General features: G+C 43.6%; 1 protein-coding gene across 1 annotated transcript in view; it reads right to left on the bottom strand.

Annotated features, from left to right (window-relative positions):
* LOC308400721 (uncharacterized protein) overlaps positions 1 to 1,608 on the bottom strand; it is a 34,430-nt gene extending 32,822 nt beyond the window's left edge. Inside the window, exon 1 of the mRNA XM_080888629.1 lies at positions 1,426 to 1,608. The gene's annotated coding sequence lies outside the window, so the exon portion shown is untranslated. The remainder of the gene's footprint in view (positions 1 to 1,425) is intronic.
* Between the last annotated feature and the right edge of the window lie 11,300 nt (positions 1,609 to 12,908).

The raw sequence follows: 12,908 nt of genomic DNA, 5'->3' as shown, positions 1-12,908 counted from the left end.
ATGAAAAGCTTTATACAGGGAACAATGGACGGCACATGGGCCCCCAAAACAACCGCTAAATGATCGATTAATCACCACCTGGTAGTTTAATCATAATCAAGATAAGCAGCAAATGAGTGAGGGGTTCATGGCTTTACGATCAACAACAACAGAGAGAGGGGGGCTCGCAGAGAATCCATCACTGAGCAAAACAAGTGAAGCGCCAGATTCCCAACAAGCACGTCGTTGTCTATTGTTGGAAGAAGAAAAGAGCGGCATACTTCTCACTTTTAACCCCCAGCCTCGACACATCAGGGCCAACAGGACGGGAAACAGCCGATAGTGACACTACATACACGAGTTTTCCCGCTTTCCTCGCGCTGACCTCGTTTACGTTTCTCACGTGCACGCTGGGCTCTGATTGTGATGTGATTCTGTCTGTCGCCATGTGCGCACCATTTTTTTTTTTTTTTAAACACGCGCTTCATCGAAAATGGCTTAAAGACCCTCACGCGCCCTCTCCCCTCCCCGCCCCCTTTCCAGTCTCTTTTCTTCCTGCGCGCGCATTCAGACTGAGATTCTGTGTTTATTGCGCTCGCTGCTGCCCGGGCGCGTAAACAACCTCACGCGCCTCGACGGGTTGTTTTTTAAATTATTATTATTTGTTCTAATTCACTGATTTTATTTTTGTGGTAGGATATTCTCCAGACTGCACGCGCTCAAAACAGAAACACACACAGGCGCGCGCGCGCGCGCAAGTAGGTGATGACAGATACACATGTCAGAGCCACAGGGACCGACCTAACCGTCCGTCAAACGCCCCTTGGAGCCGCGTGGAAGCACGGAGAGACATTAACAGCTCCGTGTGACATCAAAGTATCAACCGCAAGCCCCGCGCGAGTATCATCACCTATCACACACAGCTCCTGTGAGGCTCCATAACGTCACAAAAACACGGCAACCATCCTGTGTCCCACCCCCCCCCAACTCAATTAAAGAAAAAAAAATCTATGGAAATAAATATATATAAACGTGTCTCTTTGCAAACAGACGCAATTGGATCAAAGGCTTTTTGGGCACTAGCGCGCGCGACGTCGCCAAACAACAGCCCCTGCTCATTGTCCCCCTCCGCAACCGTCACCGCCGACAAAAACAAGCCCTCGCACGAGGACCCCAGATCAGCACACCCTCACTGCCCCGCACGCCACCACCACCACCTCCACCACTACTACTACCAGGTTAATATGACCGTTAAAGGCTAATTACCCGCCGGCTAATCGCCATTAAACACACTCCTGCGACCTGTAGCCTCCAACTGCAGCCGAAATAAAAGCCTCCGCTCATTAAGAGGTGAGCAGGAAAACATGAATAAGACGCCAGAGATGTGCCACTCGGCAGAGTGATGGTCAGAGTGGAGAAATGCAGAAATAAAAGAGGCAAACAAACCTCCTTTCGTGTGCGTAAATCCGTTTCCAGGCGCGTGGACAGAAAGGTAATACGCTTGTTGTGTTGGACGGGAAAAGACGCTGCCGGGGCTAAATCCTACCAGCCATCCTCTCTCTCTCTCTCTCTCTCTCTCTCTCTCTCTCTGTTGCTCGCTCGCGCGTCTGCCTGCGTCGTCGCTCTCTCTCTCTCTCGCTCAGCCAATTGTGTGAGATGAAATTGGCGCGAGGGGTTGAGCAGCGGGACGTTGGCAGGTTCTTCTCTCTCTCTCTCTCTCTCTCTCTCTCTCTCACACACACACACGCACCGTTCACCTCTCAACGTTATTTGGTTGCCCCTAGCAACCACCCCTTCTGCGCCCCTTGTCCAGGAGCCCCATCATCTCCACCCTCACCACCATCACTTCACCCGACTCCACCTCCTTAGACTGCCCAAAAAAAAATGTTTCTGAGAAAATGTGAAAATGATTTTTCTCTCCATCCCTCGTGCGAGGGATGCGCGTGCAAACTTTGAATTAAAAGAGAGAGAGATGAGTGAGAGACAAAGGGAGCAGATGGAGTGAGATAGTCAGCGGCGCTCCTCTGTGCGCCAGCAGCTTACAACTCTCCCTGTGGTGGCTGCTCCATTCACGCTTCACGCATTGTTTTCCATCTTTGTGTGTGTGTGTGTGTGTGTGTGTGTGTGTGTGTGTGTGTGTGTGTGTGTGTGTGTGTGTGTGTGTGTGTGTGTGTGTAGGCCGGAGAACAATGGGGGCAAAGCATCAATGCAAGAAAAGAAGAAAAAGAGAGAAGGGTGCAGGGCGAGGTGGCCCCTTCCTCCTCGCCCTTCTGGATGGATGCAAACTGCATTTCGTTGCCCTGTACCTGTGCATGTGCAATGACAATAAAGTTGAATTCTATTCTATTCTATTCTAAATTTGAAATATGCACAAAAAGCTCAGATCTTCTCTGGATTTCCTCCTTTTGTGTCCACACTGCATCTTCACTGTGTGTACATTATGGCTGCAGTTTTTCTTTCAGCACAACTGGAAACCTGCAGAACTGCAGTTGCTCTGAGGTCCACTTTAAGGGGAAATGATAGCTCAGTGGAGGCAGCTCATTGGTAGCTCGCTGGAAGCTACGGACTGCAGAGAGGATCTGCTGTCATAAGGGGGCAGTGTCAAAAATATTTGGCTGCACTATGATAATAACAGTCTCACAGCAGTTTGTAAAATATTCACAAGTGTTAATTTACTAATCCAAGGCAGTTCAGTTTTATTTAGATAGCGGTTAATCGCATCTACAGTAAACAGCAGTAAAGGTAGAAAACTGAAAAATGACCCCCATGAGCAAAAACTTGGCGACAGTGGGAAGGAAAAACTCCCCTTTACCAGGAAGAATCCTCAGCAGTTGGGGTTTAGGGGAGCAAGACAGGACAAAAGATTCACATTTCTGTTTCTGGGCACGAAATTTCTAGTTTTTAATGTACCTGAACAGACTTGGCACAACCACAGTCTAATAATCTTCATCCTTTAACTGCGCTCTGCTTCTGAAGAAGCTGTCCTGATGTGACATTTTGGGGGAGTGTCCAGCAGCAACGGATGATACGGTTGGTTTTACAGCATTTCAAGTGTGTTTGTAGAGCAATAAACAGCAACTGCACTTTACTCCTTGTAACTACTGCAGTAGTGTGACACACCAGCTTTATTTTATGTAGGAGAGTCATAAGAAAGCTGCTTCACAGACTTAACTGATAACACAACTCTGAATTTCTGCACAGACCAAACCAAATCACAGTCTCTGCTAAACATTCACTCCATGCCAACTGTTCAATAAGCTGCATTCATTGGATCTTAACAGATATAACTGAATATTGTTGGACATTGCTCTAAACACAGATTTATGTTTATTTGTTTTTTTGCTCTTAGCTCTGGATGATATCACAAAGTGAGACCATCCATAATCTGATCATCTCACAAAGCTCCACCCACCTGTTGTTTAAACTTGTTGTTTATGCGGGACAGCCAATTAAAAAAGCCGTTGGCTTAAAGTGGGAGGGGCTAAAACGGTTTATTTCAGACAGCTGATAAACTGAGGGGCTGCACCAAGGCCCAGTATATTCAAATAAGGATCATTTTGAACTGTGAATCATGCAAAGCAAATCTATTAGCAGGAGCATGAAAATATAGAGCTGGAACTGACTACAACTGATCCCATTTATCCCAACTCAGTGACCCTGCTGTGTGTCAGTTAAGATTTTTAATTTCCCTGCATGAATTTTTAGAGTTTCTATTGACCCACCAGAAACGCTCATGCTCATTCTAAAAAGATTTCACATGGGTTGCTTTCCACAGAAGATCATGCAAAGCTACTCTGAAATGAGGAGCTGGAAATGAGAAAAATAAGTCCAGTTTAAAAACAAACGTCTGCTCCACTGCCCAACACTGCAGTGCATTCGTTTGCAGATCATTAAAGAGCAAAGAAGAAATGTAGCTGTTTTATTCTGAAGCCTAAAGCATCTGGGACTGGGTTAATTGTCACGTGCAGACACAGCGCGGTCCAACGCCGACCCCTTAAAGGATCTTAAAAGAGACACGAAGAAGACGAGAGAGTGAGCGAGCAGAAAAGGGATGTGTCACTCAGCGTGCCGTTGACTCTGCAGTCTGATGCTGATGATGATTTGACATGACAGCCAGCAGCCTCCTTTTCTCCTGCTCCTCCTTTACCTCTGCTCTGCCCTCATCCCCCCTCTGTGCCTCTGAGGAGAGGAGACATGGGGAAGGAGTGGATGGGCAAAGGAGGAGAGCCAAGGAGAGAACAAAGGAGATTCAACAGAGGATCCTAGTGGATGAAATCAAACTTGTTTTTTCATAGTTTAAGAAAAGTCACCAGATGAAGACGTATTATTTGACTGCACATTTCCACATGAATTGTATCCCTCATAAAATCTGATCTAGCCCCGTTTTCTGGGGTGCACATCTGGCCATTTTGATAAGATGTTCTAAAAAATGTTCCAAGTTTTTGGACGTTGGCAGCAATGAGACTTAAAACATGACTGCAGATGTCTCAGCCCACAACAACATCTTCTGACCATAAAAAACGTGACAGTCTTTTTAACGATGCCAAACATGCCATAATGTGAGCAATATAAAGTCCGGCAGAGCAAACAGGACCTCACACTGTAAATGCACACAGTGGACTGCCTTTAACTTTATTTATACTCATATTGAGTCAGTGACTCGTACTTGGTTTTTCAAAGTACAGAATACTCATATTTACCTGCCTTAGTTTAGTCATGTTTATGTGTTTAACTGGTCATTCCAGTGGATGAGAAGTGCTTTCCAGTGTTTTTTGGAGCGAGAGCAGCAACAGGCCACCAGCAACAGTGCTCGTGTTCAGGGTTAATGATTAAATGTTAATTAAAAGTAGTGTTTCTGTAACTGGTGTTATGGGGCATGTGAATGAGGCAAAGTGTGAGATCATAGAGAGTTAGAACATAATTTAAATACTGTGGACTCACAGGCTTAGGTTTATAGAAAACATTTAATCATGTGAATTTCTGAGTTTATTTACTAAAAAAATGTTACATAAGTTAACAGATAGATAGGTAGGTAGGTAGGTAGGTAGGTAGGTAGGTAGGTAGATAGATAGATAGATAGATAGATAGGTAGGTAGGTAGGTAGGTAGGTAGGTAGGTAGGTAGGTAGGTAGGTAGGTAGGTAGGTAGGTAGGTAGGTAGGTAGGTAGGTAGATAGATAGATAGATAGATAGATAGATAGATAGATAGATAGATAGATAGATAGATAGATAGATAGATAGATGGAGATGAAGTGTATCTGATGTGTTCTTAATTATTCAGAAAAAGACTAACAAAGTAAACTTTTTAGTCCATACTGACATGACAACATCACCAAATTCTGAATGTCTCAGCATAAAGCACGATTCATCAGGTAACGTTTTGTATTCATTATATTATATTATCATTATATTAAGTGTATTTAACGTATCCATTTGAAGTCCTACACAGTCAGTCTTTTTTGAGGTAGCAAGTTTGGTAAAAAAAAAAAGGTAAATGTCCTGTATTTATATAGCGCTTTACTAGTCCCTAAGGACCCCAAAGCGCTTTACATATCCAGTCATCCACCCATTCACGCACACATTCACACACTGGTGATGGCAGCTACATTGGCAAGTTTGGTTTACATTTTTAAAGTTTAGCCAACTCATCATGTTAGCTGCCTTTTCCTTTGGCTCATATGTCGGCTAACAAGAAATAAACCTCGCAGTCAAAGTGACACACTGTCTTATTAGTGTGTACCGATGAGAAAGTCATTAGTGTGATGTTGGTTTACCGGTCAAATAGCCTGACAGGAAACAAAAAAGCTAATCTGTGAGGCACACTCTACCACCTAACACCGCTGTGACTGGAACGTTTGCAATATTGTTGTTTTTTGTTGCATCAAATCTGGAGTCCAGAACCTCTACAACAGGTTCAGTATCATCAGCGGTGGCTGGATTTAAGGGGTTAAAATGTGCAGCACATTCTCAGTATCCTGCATCTTCATGAGGGAATATAAACATCTCCTGAACTGATAGAGGCTGGCAGCTTTCTCGTCTGCAGTAATTACACTGCTGTCTCGACATTTAAGTGGTAATGATATATTGATGTTCTACTGCACGCTCTGATATCTCGAAACATTTCAGGAATTAATGTGTCTCCATTTTATTACCAGTGGTTCAGACTGCCTGCAGGGTCACAGCATGCTGAAATCCCCGACTGAACCGAGGAAAAATCATTTTCACCTGACTGCTCCTGCACAGCAGTAACAGGTCCGTCCCTCTCAGAGGACACTTCCTGTCTGTATATAAAAAAAAAGGTTAAAAGGCAAATTAAAATCATTTTCTACCTTTTTAAAGACTGCATAAAATCTCTGCGGACCAATAAAACAAATCTCGGATATTCGAAGGTAAGTCGTGCGAGTTTTAGTGTGTTCTACTCAGCGCGGTGTATTAAAAGCAGAGAGGTAAAACCGTCGAGCTGTAATTCAGCAGCCGGAGTGCTGAGTCAGGCTTGTTTCTGTTCCCCATCACCGGCAGACCTTTTTCACTCATCACTCCATATGCTCACCTAATGAGCCTTTGAGACCAGGAGCACTGACACACACATAAATATGCATTGATGCTTTCAGGTAAGCGTGTAATTCCATTCACAGCTGCTCCGTGGGATTCCTCAGAGCAGAGGGATGGGCTCGTTTCGTTTCACGTGTGGAGGTCCTACTTATACGTGTACAGTTTATGGCAGAAATGTCTACCTGGTTTAAAATCTGAGAGTCTGATTCTGTGTGTCGGGCTGACAGATTTTGTGTCTTATGTTTGGGGAAGTAAAACGCAAAGCAAGCAACTGAAATCTGCAGTCGGTCTAACGGCAACCAGACCATAATATTTTATTACAGTGATCTGAACATCCTGTAGGTATCAAAGGCACTGCCCTGCAGTGGTTAGAATTATATCTGTCTAACAAGCCCCTTTTCCATAAGTACCTACTCGGATCGACTCAGCACAGTTGGCCACAGTTTTCCATTAGGTCACAGTTCCTGGTACCAGGTACTTTTTTAGTACCCGCCCAGGATTCCAGGCGATCCAAGCAGGTACTAAAATGTGATGTTGCCAGACTGCATGCCACCGACTGGCTGGTCAGTAGCTTCACTACTCATGAGAGTTTCTCATTCATGAAAATTAAAACGGCCATTTCGAAACCCGGCGAACAAGAAACAACGCCGTTTTCCCCGAGTGTAATGAAAAGCCACAGACCGAGCAGCAGGTATATTCTTGCTTCGACATCCACCTGTTTTGTAGCGTTCGTGTTGCATGATGCTTGGACACATTGCTATGATGACAACCACACATGTTAGGTAGTACCAGATTGTAATGGAAAACCAGTCGATCCAACTCGAGTGTTGTGACTAGGTACTTATGGAAAAGTGGCTACAGACTCCAGTTTGTACATGTAAATGGAGAGTCCTCTTCACACACTGAGGTTAATTATGGAGTTCCACAGGGTTCAGTGCTAGGACCAATTCTGTTTACATTATACATGCTTCCCTTAGGCAGTATGTCTGTGAAGGTTCTCAGTCATCCAGGTCATCGTAGTCAAAGGAGCTTGCAAAGAAAAGCGTCTGGAAGAGCCACCTCCACAGGACAAGACTCAGCAGTCCATCTGCATCTTAAGGATAAAGGACACTCTTTCGAGGATGCCAATGTTCACATTTTGGACAGAGAGGAAAGATGGTTTGAAAGAGGAGTGAAAGAAGCCATCTATGTCCACTGTGAGCGACCATCTTTGAACAGAGGCGGGGTTTACGACACCAACTCTCTGCCATCTATAATCCAGTTTTGAGATCCCTTCCCAGACGCCTTAACGCCCACTCACATCCTGGGCCATCTGACCTCAGGAAATCGCATGATAGGGTGGGGCCAGGTTTCACAATGAACTCACCCGTAACTCTGGCTGATTGGGACCCACGCCCATTTTCCCACCTTGGCTCAGGCGATTAGAGGATCATCAGGGGGTCCTTTTGTCCCTCTGTGGGGGGAAACTCCCACTAGGTTTATATCTGGGACTCTCCACCATTTGACCTTAGAACTGAAGAAGCTTCTCGGATGAGAGGTGAAACGTCTTCAAGCAACTTAAAGAAGTCCAGACGCTTTTCTTTGCAAGCTCCTTTGACTTCCCTTAGGCAGCATCATTAGAAGACATAGCATACATTTACACTGCTATGCCGATGACACCCAGCTCTATCTGTCCATGAAGCCAGATAACACACACCAATGAGTTAAACTGCAGGAATGTCTTAAAGACATAAAGACCTGGATGGCCGCTAACTTTCTGCTTCTTAATTCAGATCAAACTGAGGTTATTGTACTCGGCCCTGAAGAGCCTAGAAATATGGTCTCTAACCAGATTCTTACTCTGGATGGCATTACCTTGGCCTCCAGTAACACTGTGAGGAACCTTGGAGTCATTTTTGACCAGGACATGTGCTTCAACGCACATATTAAAAAAATATGTAAGACTGCGTTCTTCCATTTGTGCAACATCTCTAAAGTTAGAAATATCCTGTCTCAGAGTGACGCTGAAAAACTAGTTCATGCATTTATTACTTCCAGGCTGGACGACTGTAATTCATTATTATCAGGAAGTCCTAAAAACTCCCTGAAAAGCCTTCAGCTAATCCAAAATGCTGCAGCAAGAGTCCTGACAGGGACTAGAAAGAGAGAGCAGATTTCTCCTGTTTTGGCTTCCCTTCATTGGCTTCCTGTTAAATCCAGAAATCCTTCTCATAACATCTTGAATAATCAGGGCCATTTTTATCTGAAAGTCCTCATAGATCACCCAACAGAGCACTGCTCTCAGACTGCAGGTTTACTTGTGGTTCCTGGGGTCTTTAAAAGTACAGTTGGAGGCAGAGCCTTAAGCTTGTCTTTACCTTACAATACAAAGCACATTGAGGCAACTGTTGTTGTGATTTGGCACTATATAAATAAAATTAAATTGAATTTAATTAATTTCTCATGTGAGCCACAACAAAATCTACATGTTAAGAGCTGGTTGTGTCACATAACCTTCAAAGTAAAACTAATCACTAATCACCTTTTTTGTATGACCTTTTATCGTATCTTCCTTTGGCTATAACGTACCATTTTTGATTTTCTGTCTGTCTGGTTACATTTAGACACTAAAATTACAAAAACATCGCTTCATAATTAAAATATGCATTAAAAGCAAACTCTGAGTACAAAGGCTAAGATGGCTTCTGGTCTGAAAAATGCAGCCAAGCTAGAAGCACCGTTAACATCCTTTCTCAGTAATGGTCAGCAGGGGACGACTTCTTTGGTTTCAAAAAGTGCGTTTGTGTCTTTTCATCGCTGATTTTTAATTTTGAGGAACAACAATAATCTAAAAGTGTCAGCACTAAAAGATAAGTTGGGTGGAAGAATTCACAATCGCATGAATTCAAGCTCTCACCTGGACCACTTCTTTTTACTTATTTGAATTTTTAATTGCTCTTGTTTTTGACTTTGCCTTTTGTTCTACTGTGGTTTTAAGTTTAAGTATTAAAACTAGTAAACTAAAACTACTCTTAAGAGTTTTAATAGGGGGTGACTCCTCTGCTTGTTTAAAAAAATGTATAGGAGCCTGTAAAAAATATTACCCAACAACTCATCTGATTTATTCCATTAGCAAACACTTCCTTCATGGGTATGTGTATATTTTAAAGCCCTATTAAATACAACATGATGTTTTTGTTTTCAGTTATGGTCTCCATTAGTGTTTAAATAGACAAAAAAAACAGGGAATCCTTTACTGTGTAAAGTACATTATGTCTATGATCACAACAAGCTCACTGGTGCGCAGGTAAGGTTCTTACAATTATAGTAGCGGCAGGAAGATTTCAAGTGTATGTCAAAGCAAAAGAAAAAAAATAGAATTAGATTATTTCTTAAATAATGACTTTAAATAATCAACATTTTTGGGTGGTTTCATGCTTTGGCTCCCAAGAAGCCAAATCAATCGATAAAGGGGTTCGGTAAGAAAAGTAAATAAGGTGAGAGCTAAATTGGAACTTGCTGGAGGAGACACACAGTCTGGCACTCCACTGTGTTTGAGAAAATGACTTCAGGGCGAAGAAAGTCCCCGAGGTGTTTATGTATTTGTAATGAAGTTGGTTTGTTGAGGTTTGGGCTTGTATTATTGTGGGCTGGAAGGAGAACAACTTACAAACGAAGATTAAAACTGTGGTGAATATTTGCAATGATGAATGACATTTATGGAGCCTCATGTGGACATTAGAGGAACTGCGGTTTTTCCAAAAGTTGATTCTGTTCATCTGGACGTAGCGTTTTGTGAGAGAAACGTTTCGTCACTCATCCAGGTGACGTCTTCAGTCTCAGCTGACTGCAGGTTTCAACCTTATAAACAGTACATTTGCATAATGACTGAAACCAGTTTTTGGTTTTTGGCTGAAAGGCTGATGCTTTTGGTCCTTTTCATGTCATCCTCAAGCAGTTGTCTGATTTTGGTGTTGTAACAGATGATTTTAGGAAAAAGTGTCTTGTTATCCTAATAATTCAGCTTCCCTTTGGTCAAGCCTGAAGCCTCTGGATGATGTTTGATGTGTCTGGATTGGTTGGCACACCGTAACTGAAAGTCTCCCTAATTGAAGCTACATTCGTTAGGATGTTCCCCTCTAGAGGAGAATAGACTTTCCCACTTTGACCTTGTGATTGTGAGGGGACCATCCCACTTTGGCCCACATTATCCTTCTTTTGGTCTTCCACTGTAGACTAATGAGTGTGTGTTGAGGGCTAATTAGGGCTGCACAGCTGTAAGTGGCTGTAATTGTACACACACTCATACACAGCTTTAGGGTAAAGTTGACAAACATGCCAACATGGTTTCATCTTTAATTCCATCTCAAGTCTCTCTCTCTCTCTTTTACTTGCCCTCATCCCCCCCTCTACACACACCTCCACATTCATCCCCCCTTTCATGAACTTCATCTCGCTTCCCCTCACTCACCACCTCCTGACTCTATTCTTTGATTTCTTCATCACCACATACCATCTCTATCTATCTATCTATCTATCTATCTATCTATCTATCTATCTATCTATCTATCTATCTATCTATCTATCTATCTATCTATCTATCTATCTATCTATCTATCTATCTATCTATCTATCTATCTATCTATCTATCTATCTATCTCAATAAAGAGAGGGGGGTGAACACACACCCGTAGCAAACACACACAATCCAATGTCGTCTGGATGTCACCAGACAGAGAGGTGTCTGGAGAGAGCCTCCTGCCTCTGGTGACAGCAGTCTGTGTCTGTATGTGTGCAAACAGTGATGCCAATGGAGGGGAAAAAAACACAAACAGAGGATGGAGCACGACAGGCGAATAACAACAGACAGACGGCAAGACAGAGGAAGAAGAAATGAGATGCAGAATGTGCCAGACAGTGGCATAAAACGAGAGAGAGGGAGAGAGGGAGGCATCGATAAAGTGAGAAAGATGGGTAATGAAAGAGGGAGAGAGTTTGCCTGAGGACAGAGCGACCAGCTTTGGCATGCTCGGGTAAAGCCGACACTGCCGGGTAATAAATAACAGTCATTGGGATGTCAGGAAAGAAATGGATACAGCAGAGAGACAGACAGACAGACACAGAGACAGACAGGCTTGATAAACGGTGTTAGGGACGGTCAGTGGTCCTAGGGATGGCAAACTGTTAGGAAAAGTAATTGGATAAGCCCCTCCCACCACACTGTTCTGGCGTAGAGCTTTTTTATGTTTACAAGCTGAGATGACACGTCATGTGGGTGGAGCTGAACTGGTGGCAAAAAGCAACAGTTATGCAGTATCTTGCAAACCTTCAAATCTTTTGATGGATATAATTCTGCACTTTGGCGTGATTTCAGTGACATTTGGTTTCAAGATTTGTTCACTGATGTTTATCTAAAAGATTTAAGGTGCACTGACACGCCACGTCCCAAACTAAAAGAGGGGGCACGAAGCAAGGTGAACCTAGGATTGGGTCAGAGAGGGCGAAATGCATAAAATCTTTGCCAGTTCAATGATGTGGATCATCAAGAGTGAGATTTCCATTCCAGAACCACCCGCCCGGGTTCACTGGTGGCCAGCAGGGTGGAAACTGTGCTGCTGATGACCAAAGACAAAGGAAGAGGAGAAGAGGAAGGTGTGTTAGGAGGCAACGAGAGAGAAGGAACACCAGAGTGTGGAAGTGAGAGGAGGAACTTTAAACACTGGGACTAAGAGGAAGACCACAGAGACCTCATGAGAAAGTCTGGTTCTTGTTGCATTAATAGATACCAGCTATTGGTTAGCTTTAGGTAATAACTACTTAGTTAAGTTTAGGCAGATAAACTATTTGCTTGACCAGTGAGAGCAGGAAGCAGGTAGAAGAGAGGTTACATGGTGGTGACTGATCGTCCTGGAAGGCTGGCTTTCCAGCCTCTAATCTCACACCGTTGAGAGACAAGAGGGTTGACCCTTTCTGGATTTTCTATGCGTGGACTACTATTTCAGATTTCCATAACAGGAACCAACAAAAGGGGAGGAAGCTGAACTGAAGATCTTTACCCTGAGTGATGGACAGGACTAGAGATGAGGACACCAGAGGAACAGCTCAGGCTGAGCGGTGTGGAGACAAAGTTAGAAGGACAAGGCTGAGATGGTTTGGACAGAGGAGGGAGAGGGGCTGCCAGGCAGGAGGAAAAGAGGAAGACCTCAAAGTGAAGGAGGACACGGAAAGGGTCGATGTGACCAAAGAGGATAGGGTGAAATGGAGGAGCATGATCCGCTGTAGTGAACCCTAAAGGGAGCAGCCGAAACAAGAAGAAGAAGCTTTAGACAATAAAAACTTCCCTGTCAGGTTAATCAATCAAAACTAAGTTCAGCGATAGACAGAGATCACAGTTTAGGT

Source organism: Rhamphochromis sp. 'chilingali', assembly GCF_963969265.1.
Source record: "Rhamphochromis sp. 'chilingali' genome assembly, chromosome: 8".
Lineage (NCBI taxonomy): Eukaryota > Metazoa > Chordata > Actinopteri > Cichliformes > Cichlidae > Rhamphochromis > Rhamphochromis sp. 'chilingali'.
The sequence above is the reverse complement of the archived record's forward strand: the minus strand, read 5'-3'. Positions and strand labels throughout refer to the sequence as shown.